This window comes from Melitaea cinxia, chromosome 19 (assembly GCF_905220565.1).
Source record: "Melitaea cinxia chromosome 19, ilMelCinx1.1, whole genome shotgun sequence".
Classification (NCBI taxonomy): domain Eukaryota; kingdom Metazoa; phylum Arthropoda; class Insecta; order Lepidoptera; family Nymphalidae; genus Melitaea; species Melitaea cinxia.
The window spans coordinates 12,646,177-12,662,814 of record NC_059412.1 but is presented as its reverse complement, the minus strand read 5'-3'; the positions used below and the strand labels follow the sequence as shown (position 1 = coordinate 12,662,814).

The window sequence follows — 16,638 nt, the reverse complement described above, 5'->3', positions numbered from 1 at the left end:
AATATATTTTACCTTAAAAAATTTTGTTCGCGTTAATCCCCGTATGAACATTAAAATATAATAGTTTTTTTTGTCAAGGTCGGAACTTCTGTTCCTCCTGTCCGGTCCTGCGAAACAGATGACCAGCCCACTGCCACTTCAACTTGCTAATTCTGTGGGCTATGTCGGTTACTTTCGTTCTCTCGCGGATACTCTCATTTCTAATCCTATCTTTAAGAGAGACCCCAAGCATAGCCCGTTTCATTGCACGTTGAGCGACTTTAAACTTGTGGACCAGTCCCTTCGTCAGTGTCCACGTCTCTGCTCCGTATGTTAACACAGGCAGGACGCATTGCTCGAAAACTTTTGTCTTCAAGCATTTGCGGAATCTTCGAAGTGAAGAAGTGTATAATTTAAAGGCAATTAAATAATTAAAAGGCAATGTAATCTTAAATAAAAACTGTAATCATTTTAGTAAGTAGTTTTATTCTTTTCCCAATAGTTTTTTTAATTCAGCTAATTCTAATTGTTTTTCTGTTTTTCTATTCTAATTGCTGTTGAGGATGTGGAGGATTAGATGGTCCACCTCCAGTTTTATTAAATTGCCCCTCTCTGCAGCTCTTGTTTTAAGAGTCATGGCCTTCATGTTATCCCATGCTCTTTTTAAAGTAATTGTATCGCGCAGAAAAAACAAAGATTATATTACAGGTATATTACTTCTTTATATAAATATAAATCAGAATCCCAAATCTCTATTGAAATTCATCCAAAGTTGAATTTTATCAATTGCAATAATCGGTTCATATTCTCTACGTTTTTTTCGAGTTCAAGTCGAGTCGTTCGAGTCTTTGAATACAAATGTCGTTTTTGAGTTTTTGTGACTTACCATCATGTGGTACCTGTCTTTCTACACGAACCAAATCGCCCTCACTGTATTGCTCGGGAGCATTCCTATGTTTGTTATAACGAATACAATCTTTTATTTTTGCTCTTTTATTTACTCTCCAGCATCTTGTCTTACTTCCTCCAGGTCTTCCAATGGAATCCTACGAAGAGTTTCATATATAAGATCTTTCAACTTACCTTCTGCTCTAGTTTTATATTAAAACCAAAAAGTAACTCTGACGGACTTTTATTAGTAGTCTTGTGTTTTGTTGTGTTAATGCCAATTTGAATATCAGAGACTTGTTGATCCCATGACTTGTCATTTTTACCATGGTTGGTGGTAGCCAATGCCTCTAAAATCGTCTTGTTGAATCGGTCTACCTGGCCGGTGGCTCTAGGGGTAGCTACAGCATTTTGCTTAATGCTATAAGTTTTCACGAAATCCTGAAATATTTTACGTGTAAAGCTTGTACCTCTGTCGGTAATAACGCACGTCGGCACGCCAAAATAAGATACTCATTGTTTCATCACTCTTACAGAGGTAACAGACTTAGTATCCTTTACAGGATTGATAAAAACATATTTGGTAAATCCATCTACTATGTATAATCAGTAAATAGCAATTTCCCTTTTTGCTCTTTGCAAATAGTCCTAAATGATCTGCATGTAAAGTGTGAAAAGGTGTACTAACCTTTTTTAAGGGATGTAGTTCATCTTCTCGCTTAATGCCAGGCATCTTGTGATGAGCACACTCCAGACAAGATGAGATGTATTTCTTTACAAACCTACGCATCTTTTTAAACCAGTAATAGTTTTTGATACGTTGTAAAGTTCTCTCGAACCCACAATGACCCACATCGTCGTGGTTCATTTTCAAGATCTGGCAGCGGACACCTCGTGGAACTAGCCATTTTAATTCCTCCCCATCAATACAAAATACTTTGTTATTCTTTTTAGTTTATATATTATATTATTTCAGTTTATAGTTTTTATGAATGTCAATAGCTTCTACAGCAGTTTGATCGGATAGGGTTTCTTTAATCCTTTTTATTTCGTCATCGGCTGACTGAACAGTAGATATCCAGTCATGGTCAACGTTTTGTATTTGTCATCATCATCATTACAGCCTATACAGTCCACTGCTGGACATAGGCCTCCACAAGTTAACGCCAAAAATAACGTGAACTCATGTGTTTTGCCCATAGTCATCACGCTGGGCAGGCGGTTGGTGACCGCAGTACTGGCTTTGTCGCACCGAAGACGCTGCTGCCCGTCTTCGGCCTGTGTTTTTCAAAGCCAGCAGTTGGATGGCTATCCCGCCATCGGTCGGCTTCTTAAGTTCCAAGGTGGTTGTGGAACCTTGTTATCCCTTAGTCGCCTCTTACGACACCCACGGGAAGAGAGGGGGTGGCTATATTCTTTAGTGCCGTAGCCACACAGCACATTTTGTATTTGTAAAATGTCTAAAATGTGTTCAGTACTTATTGGATTACTCAGAGGACTCCGGCTGAATGCGTCTGGGTGCCTCATCTGAACCCCAGGAGGATATTCTATGACGCAGTCGTACTCATGGAGATGGACCCACCATCGTGCAATGCGTGAAACAAGGTCTCGTTTAGTGAGAGTTGATCTAAGTGCATTGCAGTTGGTCAATATTTTAAACGATATTTTTATTAGGTTGTAGTGAAGCAATCACCGCTAATGTCTCGAGTTTATATGAGTGCATTTTTCGTTCATCAATGGTAGTTTTGCGGCTAAAATAGGATATAGGTTTTAATACCTTATTTTCATTGCATTGCAACAGAATACCAGCCAAACCATATTTGCAAGCGTCCGTATGTAGTTCTGTTTCGGCTTGTGGATCATGAAGAGCCAATACCGGTCTGCTAACAAGTAATTCCCTTACTTTTGTAAACGCTTGTTCTTGTTCGTCACCCCAAACCCATACTGTATTTTTCTTAAGTAGGTCCGTTAAAGGCGCAGTGATCACAGCATATCCCTTAATAAACCGTCTGAGAAATCCTGAGAGACCAAGGAATTGACGTACCTCATGCTGATTAGAAGGTCTTGGGTACTTTGAAACCGCTTCAATTTTCTTTCTCCCAGGTTTTATACCATTCGAGCTCACTTCAAATCCAAGAAAATCTATGGACTCTAGAAAAAAATGACACTTACTCAATTTCAAAGTTAGCCTATCCCTTTTTGAGTTCCAGCAACACCTCCTCCACTCTTTTCATACCCTCGTCAAAATCTTTGGATGGTATAAGTATGTCATCCATATACACAATTGCATATTTTACTTTAGCTTCCATTAGAACCTTATTAATTGTTCGTTGAAAAACAGAGGGGGCGTTAACTAGACTAAAAGGCATATGATTGAATCCGTATTGTCCATCGGGCGTCACGAAGGCAGTCTTGGGACGAGATTCTTCGGCTACGGGGATTTGGTTTGGAAACAAAGTGTTACCCGCAAGAAAGTCCAGTTGATCTTTAACTCGGGGTAACGGGTAGTGATGTTTCTTGGTTTTCCTATTCAAGGTCTATACACAGTCACTTATCGCCTGGCTTTTTTTGAACCAAGACTATTGGACTTGTATAGGGCGACGAAGATTCCCTGACTATGTTGTTATCTAACATTTCTTGAACCATGCCCCTTACCATTGTCCTTTCGGCGTGCGACATCCGGTACGGTTGGTAGACTACTGGATCTTGGTTGTCAAGCTCGATTTTCATTTCGTTGACTGACGTATATCCCAAATCATGTAACACAATAGAAAAACAATGTTTGTACCTGGCGAGTAAACTCAGTAGTTCTTTTTGTTGTTCTTCATTTAAGCCACGACTATATTGCACCAGGTCATTCATTTGGTGATCATGAACTTTTAAACTAAAAGAATTCAAAATTTTACCTAATGAAATAGAATCCCTTTCTAAAGACCGCGTTAAAAGTGTACCTGCAGTAATGGTCATAGGTTCTGAAGAAATGTAATAAATCAGAACAGCACCGATACCTTCTTTAATCTCGTACTGCCCAGGAAACAAATAATATCTTTTATCTTCAGAACCTCTGATTGAGCCACTCACATATACGTAACAGCTGGTCTGCATCTCTGTATAATCTTTTAAAGCTCTTACGCGTTACTTGGAACTTTTTTGTCTCTGGCGGCTAATAATTTGACCTTACGTGGTGCCATCCTTTGGAACTTTATCTCATCCAGAGTTTTAATGATTAACCCTTTAACCGCCACGTCATAATTCGCGTGAAGTGTCTGTAGCGCCAGCAACCTTTAGGTGCAATTTTGCATAGTGTTGTAAAGTATAGTTATCGATATACAAAGTAATGAAATAAATAAAAATTACAACATTTTAATCAAAGGTTTAATTTCTTCATTAAGTATAGTACCGCACATAAATTAATCTTCAAACATACGTTAATCAGTCTTTAAACATATTTAATCAGTCTTGATTGTTATTTCTTTATAAAAAAAATTAATACTCTGGAGATGGACACGGGCTGAGTCTCTTGACTTTATGTTAATTTGTGTTGTCTTTTGCACGAGCATTACGTATTAAAATGATGTTCATAATTATATCTACACCTATGACAGAAATGGAAAAAAAATAACCTATCGATTCAATATCACTCTCCGTTGAATTGCCACTACTACAAATAGCATTGTTTGATTTCTGAAATATATCTCATTTTAAGTGAATGTTAAATTCTTATGAAATATAAGTTCTTTAAACCTATATTTATTAGTTCTTCATCGTCGTATTACATCGTCGACAACTACTAGACAGTAGCAAAGAACTAATTATAAAGTGTGCACGTATTATCACGGCGACGGCGCACTATGGGAAAATCGCGTATGTTTCGTCTCAAAACTCCGTATCTCAGTTGTTTCAAAACTAAATGAGCTGTATTTTTGCACACATATACTTGTATGTACAAAGTTTAATGGGAATAATTTTGATTTTGAAAATTCTGTTTATTAATTAATTTAAGAAATAAAACTTAAAAAAAATCATGCATTCACATTGAGGGGTCCTATCTATGTTCTAAATAAAAAGGGTCGATTCGGTCGAAATCGATTGATTAAAAATTATATATGTTTGTTTATATGTTTTTCAACACGCGCAATTCATTTAGAATTAGTTGGTGGTTTATCTACGCAGGATTACATTCTGGCGCTCAAAAGATTCATTTCTCGTCGTGGTAAGCCACATCAAATATTTTCAGATAATGGAAAAAAATTTTTTGGAGCCGAAAAGGAATTATTAAGGAATGTTTTTCAAAATTCAAATGATATTATAGACTTTGCTAGTAATAATAACATAAAGTTTTCATTTATTCCTCCATACGCCCCTAATTTCGGTGGGCTATGGGAGGCGGGGGTGAAGTCTTATAAGTACCACTTGCGTCGAATTGTCGGAAATGCAAAATTAACGTACGAGGAGTTGAGCACGGTTTTAACGCAAATTGAAGCCGTCCTGAATTCCCGTCCCATGCATCCTATGTCCACAGATCCCGACGATTTCCAGGCCCTTACTCCAGGTCATTTTCTGATTGGCCGGCCTTTGACTGCGCCCATGTATGAAGATTTGACTGTGACACCTTACACACGTCTTGCTCGCTATGATCGAGTGGAGCAGCTACGTCAACACTTCTGGAAACGGTGGTCAAAAGAATATGTATCCGAATTACAAAAAAGGACAAAACGGATCGAAAATAAAGAGCGTATTTCACTTGATACGCTTGTCGTAGTCAAAGACGACTATCAACCACCACTTAATTGGAAGTTGGGGAGGATTATAAGACTGTATCCAGGCAAAGATGGTGTTCCCAGAGTTGCAGATATCAGGACCTCCAATGGAGTCATACAACGAGCCGTTACTAAAATCAGTCCACTTCCTGTATCGTCCGATCACGAAGGAACGAGGAGCCCCTTGGAAACCGATCTAATATAATAAATCTATCAATCTATCCTATGGATGTGTTCATTGAAAGCGGAGTCTTTCAAGGCGCCGGGCATGTTACAAATTGCGCCATCTTTTGACAAAATGAATAAACCACAGCATCGGCAACGGTGTGATGTAGCAGCGGACGGCGCGCCCGAGCAGCGACGTAGTTCACGACCTTCACGACGTTCACTTTTAATATAAAATTCGTTGATCTTTCCCTAATCGTTACAATTTAAATATTTTTAATTTTCTTGTTAACAAAATTACTGTACAAATTTGGAAATATATACGTTAAAATATTTGTCTTACATCTTACTAATTAAATCACGAACAGACTTCTAATTCCATTTTCGCAGGTATAGCATTTCTGAGCAATGTATTGTTACGTTGAATATTAATTGAAACTAATGATAACAGTTCCTCAAAGTTTTCTGCTGTCATTCTCAATGCCAGTCTATATTCAGTAGGATCTTCTAACTGCAGTTGATACAAAAGCATTACTGACCCTCCTTTTTGATCTCTTTCGCTGATCCAATTTCTCACCCAACCGTTCCCTCCGTTTCTTTTTCTTAGTTCCTTATTAACCTCATTAATAACTTCATGTAGCAAGAGTAATTGAAAAAAAGAAAGAAAGAAACACGTTTATTCGGAACATCACTCAAAATATTTAATTAGACAGGAGGTACGTAATGAAGTTTCCGCACTATCTCAACAGCTTAAAGGCCTATCAGTTAAATTAGACCGTACTCATGCGAGAAGAAAAAACACCCACACACACAGTCATAGCCGTCAAACTGGGCGTTCCAGAAACAAGTCACGCAATCGCTCGTACCAGTTAGGCAGTAATCAATTATGCTGGTACCATTTCCATTTTCGTGGGAAGGCTCACAGATATGTTCTGCCGCGTGACTAGTGCTTCGGAAAACTTCAAGGCCAGTCGCTAACGACGGCGAGTGACTGTTGCAGTATTTTCAGCCGTCTTTTCGTAACAGATGCGAGATCGAAGCAAACTTTTCTCATTGACACAGGTTGTGATGTATGCGTCTACCCACATTCATTTTTACGAGATCATCGAGCCAAAGTCAATTTTGATTTGACTGCAGCGAACGGTAGTATTATACCTACATACGGGTATATTTACCGACTGCTCAACTTAAGATTAAGAAGAGATTTTAGCTGGAAGTTTATAGTAGCGGATGTTCCTAAACCAATCATCGGGGCCGATTTTCTATCATTTTATAATCTGTTGGTTGACTGTCGCAATGGAAAATTACAACATCTTAACACCATGTTACACAATAACATCACTACTCCCAAGACATCCACGTTAATTTCATCAGAGGGTTGTGTAGTCTTACCTACCATGGATGAGCAGAAACAATCAGAATCAAGTAAGGTCACACTCTCATCCATATATTACAGTCAGGTACTCCTATCCACTGCTATAATTCACGTACGTGCACATTAAGAAATCATCATCGTGTAGTTGCGTTTCAAATCTCGCTGGTCCAGCGCTGGGCCATTATGTAGAGGAGTCATAACAGTTGGCAATAGTGGTCCAAGAATGCCGTTGCCCAGTTGTCAAAACTCCGCAGTATCTAACATAGAGTACATTGAATATATAGGTAGTATCTAAACTAATCTGTGCACAACTCTAATGCTTTTGTTGTGTTCTTGTGTTTTCCGCTTTATTTTATTACATCTTAACGTTTTGGCTTTTGGTTTTGGACTCCGACTTAAGTATTTTCGTAAGATTATGGCATTGTTTATTGGAATACGACGATTCAGTTATTTCTGTGTGACTTTGTCACTGTTTCCTGGACTCTTGGTTTACCTTGCAAACGGCAATATTTTTAAGATGGCTCACAAAATCTGTTGTGTTCTGGGCTGTGGAAAGTCGCGTAAGTAACTTTTATGTTAATCTTTGTATTTTATTCTATAAAAACAGTCTAATATAAATGAGCAAACCATTAAAAGCAATTGAAACCATCAATTTATTCATCCACGTCATATCACATATCTTTATTGTATTTTTTGTTAAATTTTGTGATAATTATAAAATTTGGAACCTTGTTATCCCTTAGTCGCCTCTTACGACACCCACGGGAAGAGAGGGGGTGGCTAAATTCTTTAGTGCCGTAGCTACACACCTTGGAACTTAAGAAGCCGACCGATGGCGGGATAACCATCCAACTGCTGGCTTTGAAATAAACAGACCGAAGACGGGCAGCAGCGTCTTTGGTGCGACAAAGCCAGTACTGCGGTCACCAACCCGCCTGCCCAGCGTGGTGACTATGGGCAAAACACATGAGTTCACGTTATTTTTGACGTAAACTTGTGGAGACCTATGTCCAGCAGTGGACTGTATAGGCTGTAATGAATATAAAATTTGAATAGAAAGGCGTACCTCAGAATAATCCAAAACATTCTACAAACAAAAACATTATGATTTTCTTTTAGGTTCTGATAATGTTTCTCTTCATATGTTCCCTGACCCTGATAATGATGCAGATCGATTCAGAACTTGGTTGTATACCATTGGAGGAAACATTTTGCAAATAGACAACCAAAAAATATTGAAATATCGTAAAGTGTGTGACCGCCACTTTGAAGAAATATATCACACTCGGAGTAAGCGGCTTAGTTCTAACGCCGTTCCAACTCTTTATGTGCCAGGTCAGTTACTAATTACTTATGCTTATTTTATCTACAGACTAAAAAGGTTACACTAATGCTATTGCTAGCAATCTCAAACTAACATCTAATAATATATCTTGAATTTGCAATAATACTAAAAATGTTATTGTTCCTATTATTTTAATTGAACAATATACTTGCTAATTGTTGCTATTGTAGATTGCGATCATAATACTTACTAGCATTACCTTTTGTTTAGTTTAATATGGAGATTTTAAATTGATTTGTTTAGTATAAGTTTATGGCATAATAGTAATAACTTCTGTTCCAGGATTGCGGTAAAAAAACAATGGGAGATATTACTAATCAAAGCTGCAACTATCTTGAAGTCCAGCCTTCAACTTCTGCTGGTATGAAAGATACCTGTTGGTATTAAAAGCGACGATGTTCATGTAACTGAGAAAACAGTAACAGAACAGCCAATGACTTCTGCGGGTATGTGTATTGTGCAATCAGCTTTTGTTTACTACTATTATAATTTTTAAATTTAGTATCCTTTAATTTTTGGGTGATGGTTGTACAATTGCAGGGTATGCTATGTTATTTTATTAACTGCTAATTTGTTGCAAATGACTGATAATAATCCCTTTCAAGAACTAATTAAGTTTCCATTATAATCACTCTGTATAAATGTGTAAACTTTTTGTTTTTATAGTTTTACTAGCTGACCTGGCGAACTTCGTATCACCTTATTTTTTCCTGAAATATAATAATAACATAATATATCAAAATAATATATAGCCTATCTTTTAAGTTGGATCGAACTGCACATGGTGTGCGAATTTTATTATAATCGGTTAAGTGGTTTAGGAGTCCATTGAGGACAAACATTGTGACACGAGATTTATATATATTAAGATTATTGCTGTCCAATAACAAACCTGTAAACTTTTAATATTTATATTCTAGGCCACAAACGAAAGCACCAACAGAAATAATTCTTAATCTTAATTAATTCACTCTTCTGAGACTAGCCTTTTAATAAGAGAAATAAACAGATTCCAGAAAACAAATGAATCTTACAGCAGCAGACTTAAAAAGGCCCTGAATCTGTCACAAAATTTAACTTTTCAAGCAGCTTTAAAAAAGTTTTCAGCTTTTGCTTTTATTTTTACAAAGCTGCAATATAGCCGAAAAAGACGTTGCCACGGTTATATCATCTATGAAGAGAGGTAAGTCACCCGGCCATGACGGTCTCAGCATTGAGCATTTGCAACACGCAGGTGTGCACCTGCCTCGAATTTTAGCTATGTTTTTTAACCTTTGTATAAGTCACTGCTATTTACCTAAAGACCTTATGTATACTGTGGTAGTACCAATTGTTAAAAATAAGACTGGGGATGCATCTGATATTAATAACTATCGGCCAATATCTCTGGCGACAATCATGGCCAAGATACTGGACAGTTTGCTTGACAAACAATTACTTAAAAACATTAATCTTAATGATAATCAGTTCGGCTTTAGACCCGGTCTATCCACAGAGAGTGCAATTTTATGTCTTAAGCAGACTGTCCAGTACTACACTAGCAGATGTACCCCCGTGATTGCCTGTTTTTTAGACCTGTCTAGGGCGTTCGACTTGGTTGATTACGGGGTTTTGTGGCAGAAACTTCATCGTGAAACCACATTACCACGTGAAATAATCAATATCTTTGGTTATTGGTACAATAACCAACTCAACAGTGTAAAGTGGGGGGAATCATTTTCAAATGTTTACCGGTTGGAATGCGGAGTGAGGCAGGGGGGCCTGAGCTCGCCTCGTCTTTTCAACCTATACATGAATCATCAGATCGATGAGCTCAGTAACAGTAGCGTAGGGTGTCATGTGGACGGAGTGAGCATCAATAACATTAGTTATGCAGATGATATGGTGTTGCTGAGCCCATCGGTCAGTGCATTAAGACGATTACTGTCTATATGTGAAGTATATGCTGAGGCTCATGGACTCAAGTACAATGCCAAGAAAAGCGAAATCATGGTTTTTAAGGCGGGTGCAAAAGGTTATAAAACCATACCTGAGGTATCGCTCTGCGGATCACCGCTACTTAGGGTGACCAGCTTTAAGTACTTGGGTCATTGGGTAACCGAAAACTTAGGCGATAATAAGGATATAGACAGGGAGCGAAGGTCACTGTCAGTTCGCTGCAACATGCTGGCTCGCAGATTTGCACGTTGTACAGAAGATGTCAAAATAACTCTTTTTAAAGCCTTCTGCCAATCGTTTTATACGTGCAGTCTGTGGACCAGCTATAGCTTGCGTGCTTACAGTGACCTCCGCGTACAATACAATAATGCGTTCAGGATGCTGCTGGGGCTGCCGTGGCGCTGTAGTGCCTCACTGATGTTCGCGGAAAGGCGCGTCGATGACTTCAAAGCTATCATGCGCAAGAGGTGCGCGTCATTACTTAAGCGTTTCCGCGGCAGCCACAATAGTATTCTGAGAGTATTTGTAGATAGATGGGAGAGTCCAATGCTGCGACATTGGATAAAACTCCATGTGATTTGAAAAAAAAAATGTATAAATATAAAAACTATTTTATATTTATTCTCTGTTGTTGCACTAACACTAGGTTATAAGAAACATTGTTACTAACACTATATGGGCTAGTCCCGAAATAAATGTCATTATTATTATTATTATAATATAGAGAAATTAAAAAGAAAAAAATGGGCCGCAGATTTACAAAGACGAAGAAAATTATGGCATTAGCTCTATATAAACAAGGACCTAAAGCAAAGCACGGTTTGTGATTATAATTTTATTAAGTGTCTCGAGCATAAAAATTTAATAATAGCCGAAATGCAAGATTTGTTATGCAGATTTTTCTTGTACAACTGGTGTAAGGACACTAATGAAATTATAAAAGGCATTAGAACACACTATGAAGTGAATGACAGAGTGCAGGAAATGGCCCACCAACATTATAAAAAAAGAAATAAAAAATGATTAAAGTGAAGTTAGTTTTCTTTGAAATACATTGAGCTGTTTTCATTACACCATGTTTTATATTGTATGTGATTTACACTACAGACTTACACTAACCCATGGTATAATGGAAATGATTCAATCAAGAAAAACAGATTTTTTAAACAACGAAATTAGCAACAATCACAGAGTACATTGGCAACAATGTATGTATGAAATGTATGAAACGAACCTACATATAGAGTATACCTAACTAACCTAACTGAGGTAGGGCACAGCAGGAATTTCCTGCTCAAAATATGGAGCAGCCCGACTGGGGTAGTACCTCGACCTTACAGAAGATCACAGCTAAACAATACTGTTTTCAAGCAGTATTGTGTTCCTGTTGGTGAGTAAGGTGACCAGAGCTCCTGGGGGGATTGGGGATTGGGTCGGCAACGCGCTTGCGATGCTTCTGGTGTTGCAGGGGTCTATAAGCTACGGTAATCGCTTACCATCAGGTGAGCCGTACGCTTGTTTGCCGACCTTATGACATAAAAAAAAAGGTGTTTTTATGCAGAAATAACGCCCCAAGGTAAGAAAACACTGTCTATTTTCCGTATTATTTGATATTTCTATGAAAAGGACACAATTTCCTCAAAATAACTTAGTAAGCCATGTTGTGCACTGTTTAGGAAACTCGAGTGACACATCTTTGCCTGGGTCTAGTGGTGTTACTTGTCAGATTTTATTAATTAGAGTAACTTCGGGTAATATCATAAGCTTTTTTGGAAATAAATGACGAGATTTATGAGATCAAACAGTCTTTATTGCTTAAATCAGTTCTTTGTACTTAATAGTAATCAACAATTATAAATTTAAAATAATTAACATCGAAACATATGTTTAATTAAGGTTTTTTTAATCTTAAATAATCATTAAAATTTAAACATGGTAGGTCAATATGGCCTAGGGCCATATTGGCCACAATTGAAGTGAGCCATATAGGCCACCATAATAAATGAAATCAAAAACTAAAGAAATATACTTTGCTTTACTTTGCAGAACAAAATTCGCAGAAAAAAACGTCTGTTTCCACTCCTGAGCATTCTTCGTGAGCCCATAATTTACAACATAGGCATTGAATCCATGATTCGCCTCTGTTATCCATAAAGACCCTCACAATACAAACATTTTGTATCAGAAACATTGCTCCTATCTGGACTTTCGTCCGAACTGTCGTTGTACAGAGGTTCATTTTCTTCTTCCGAGCTAGACATTTGTACGTCCTTATATTTTGACTTTGTCTTTTTACCTTTACCCTTTCCTTGTTTGGCTTTATTCATGTGTTTTTCGATTTGGTCTTGTTTCTTTTTTAACGACTCCAGCAATTCATTTTTGTACGGGGATGATGTAAGCAATGTCGACTTCGCAGCCCTTCTGCCTCGGTTAGTAGCTTTCCTAGGTGTTATTTCTGGTATCGGAGATAATTGGAATGGCGTTATAAGTTATCATCTCTTGAAGTTGATGGCTGTGGCAAAGTCGCAACGGGAACTAAAACTTGTTCGAAACACGCAGGTGGAGTATTGTTCTGGTGTCTTAACACTGAGGTTGCATCGTTAGCCGTCGCATTACTTAAATCAGATTCGTTTATGGAAGGTGTCATGTCAAAAGATTTATTTTCGATTACGGGAGTAGAGTACGAAGCAGCTGGTTCTGGTGTGATATTTTCTTGATTGGTGATTCTATTTTCTTGGTCATCCATATCAATAAGCTCGTGATCTTTAAAAACATTTCTGTCTACTGGATATAGCCCTGTTGTACGAAAAGCACTGACAGCTATCTCACCGCTTTGAGTGCGTAGGTACGCTCGTCCAAATACTGGAAGTATTCATATCATATTGGGTAAGGGGGCGTGAATTGTTCCTTCCATCCATGATCCATGATCTTATTTCATCAGAAATATACTTTTTTAGCGGTCCCATGAATGTTCTATCTAAAGGTTGTCTTTTTTGGCTGGAATGTGGACGAAATGATAGTAAGTGGACATGATTTTTTTCTGGCGAGATCAATCAATTCAAGGTTTCTGGTGTGACTGGTATGGCCATCTAAAATAAGCAATACCGGAGATTCTTCAGTGGGTTTCACGTGCTGAATAAAATGTTGAAAACATTTTGTAAATAGGTTGATTTGAATCCAACCAGAAGGATGACATTCGTGTATGGTACCAGGAGGTGCACCTTCCATTAAAAGCGGGTGACTTCTCTTTCTGGGGAATATAATCATGGGTGGAACAAAAGAGCCTCCAGCGCTCATACTTATCACGCAAGTCATTAAAGAACCCCTTTCAGCAGATGTCAAAGCACCAACTTGCCGTTTTCCCTTTTGACTTAGAACTTGGGGCAGTTGGGATGGAACAACACTAATGCCAGTCTCGACCACATTAAAAAAATTTCTGTGGGGGAACTTGTATTTATCCATCAATTTCTCGTAAATATCAATGAAATGGTTCACACTTTCTTTATTGAATCCCTTTGCTCTGGCAAATGATGTTCCTGTTGGACGACGAAAAGAAAGTTCTGGCTATTTTTCTAAAAAAGATTTAAGCCAATCTTTACCAGCACTTTCATTTTTTGCCGAGAAGGTATGAGTGATATTATCTTTTATAGCCAACTGATAGGCTAAGCTCATGACGTCCTTGCGTACTAAGCCGAACAACTTAGCTTCCATTGCTAACACATACTTAACTAATTGTTTCTCTAGTTCTTGTGGTAATGTTGGTCTTCTTCCTAGTTTCGAACAAACCGCTTCCTCTGCTGGTACATCTACTTTAGCAGCCAAACGTCTTAGAGTTGTTCGGGGTACTTTGTACAGTTTGGAAGCTTTTAAAGAGCCCATTTTCTCACTTCGAACATCTTCGATCGCTTTTTTCATTGACTCTTTGCACCAGGTTTGCCGTTCTCTTTGCGAAATTGGTTTTCGTGGAGCCATTGTCCTAAAATAAATTAAAAAAAAACAACATGTAGAAAATAACGTTACGGAAGGCCAATATGGCCTGGTAGTCCATATTGGCCAACTGCCTAGTGAGCCATAATGGCCACAGGGATGTTTTTGATTAATAAAACATTTAACCTAAAAAGTGCTAATAAGGTGCTTCAAAAATTTCACCACATTATAGACTAAAAGTTTACCTTCAAAACTATGCACTACTATAGCGCGTAGTGATAAAACCACCGCACCTAACGTTCCTACTCGCTCTTGTTCCCCGCGTCGCTCCCCGCGTTTCAGCGTGCCCGGCGGCGCCGGCGCTTCCACCCCTCCTAGTGAGCCTGTAACCGCGTTACGTCATACACGTGTTACGCTGACGTAAGCCACTCACCCCGCTCGCGACCGTTGTTCCTTTTTGTAATTTGCTAATTACTCAACACTTGATTAATCTCGAAATACATGCGTGTGGATTAATTACTGAGTTTTAATGATTGCCCCATACTACTTATATAAAAACGACGATTATTTGACGAAATATAATGAGTAAAACTTACCAAAAAATAACATCAAATTCGATAAATTTTGATCGTCGCACGCACAGAACACACGCGTACTCGCCGCAACGCAGCGATCAACTGAGGGGGTCGAGGGAAGAACCACGACTATTCAACAGATACATACGTTGCTAGTGTTGTTTAGTTTTGGAAAAAGCAAGGCAGGCCATATTGGCCGGCTAGGCCATAATACCCGAAACTACTCTATATATTTTAATAGGATTTCATTGAATTTGTATTTTTTATTGTAAATAATTTCATGGCAAACATTGTAATTTTGGCAAAGCGTATTTAAAGGCGAAGCCGACTTACAACGATGACCCCTATCAACACTGTAGCGACTGAAAATGTAGCAATAGGCTCGCCTCCTATTAAATGGAACTTAAAAAACGTAACTGGCGGAATATAAGTGTAGCATACACCTCTGCTAACCCTTCGAGGAATACAGGCGTGATTTTGAATTGAATGTTGTATTTTAGTGTCTTCATTTTGTTGCAGTTACATGAAAAATGGAAAACAACAAAAAGCGAATCAGCAGAAAACCAGGAGCTCGCAATTATGCCGATTACTCAATGGAAATGTTAGAATGTGCTGCAGATCGCGTGCAAACTAAAGCTATTTCATCTTACGAAGCGGAAAAGCAGTTTGGGATCCCGCGTCGGACCATTGTCAACAAATCCAAAAATATACATAACAAATGATTTGGTCGACCTACAGAGTTGCCTACTACCTGAGGAAGAAGCCCACGTAGTAAATCTTTCAGCTGAATTTGGTTGTCCTCTCACTCTTTTAGATTTACGTATTGTAGGATACAACTACATACTAAAAAACGGAAAACATTATCTTTTTACAGGAAAAACGTCAGGTGAACGCTGGGTCCGTGCTTTCTTACAACGACACAATATTTCGCAAAGAGAAACACAAAATATAACAAGAAGCCGTGCTGCGAAAACAGTTGAGAAAATGAATGTATTTTACAAAAATCTTGAGGCTTCTCTTAACCCTAGATCACTTAACATATTTCGTTGTTACTTTGTCACTAAACATTCGACTGACAGACTAACAAATAAAACTACAAATATTTGTTTTATTTATTATATTTATAAAAAAAAAAAACAATATGCCACAGATGAGTTATTACTATACTATTAAGTTTTAACAAATAAACATATATTTTACCTAGTTCTTACAGTCATTACAGGTCGGAACCGTGTGCTCCTCGCAAATGGCTTTCTTACACAGGTAGCACGAGTATTTGGTCATCCTGCGTTTATGATATGGGCAAAATACACAAATTTTTCGCTTGTTTGTTTCTTTTTTAATGAAACAACTTTTTTCGGATTTTATCGCGGTTTATTATTATCTTTTGATTCCCGACGTTTCGGATACTTTACAGCAACCATGGTCACGGGGGGACTGAGGTGTCAGACGTCCCAACGTTACAAAGTTATTCGAAACTACCCGACATACATCAATATCTTATATAGTCCTATCTACGCAGAATGTGCTAATTGAGTCTTTAATCTGTAGTGAATTATGCTTGGTTTTTGATTTAATTATATTAATAATGGGGTCCCAAGCAGGTGATAATTGCCAGCCATCTTCTCTATTGAAATTTGGATGTTTTTTAATTTCAATAGCCTCACGGATCATCCTTGGTTGGAA

General features: G+C 38.0%; 1 pseudogene; it reads left to right on the top strand.

Annotated features, from left to right (window-relative positions):
• LOC123662770 overlaps nt 1-16,638 on the top strand; it is an 85,760-nt pseudogene that overhangs the window by 32,686 nt on the left and 36,436 nt on the right.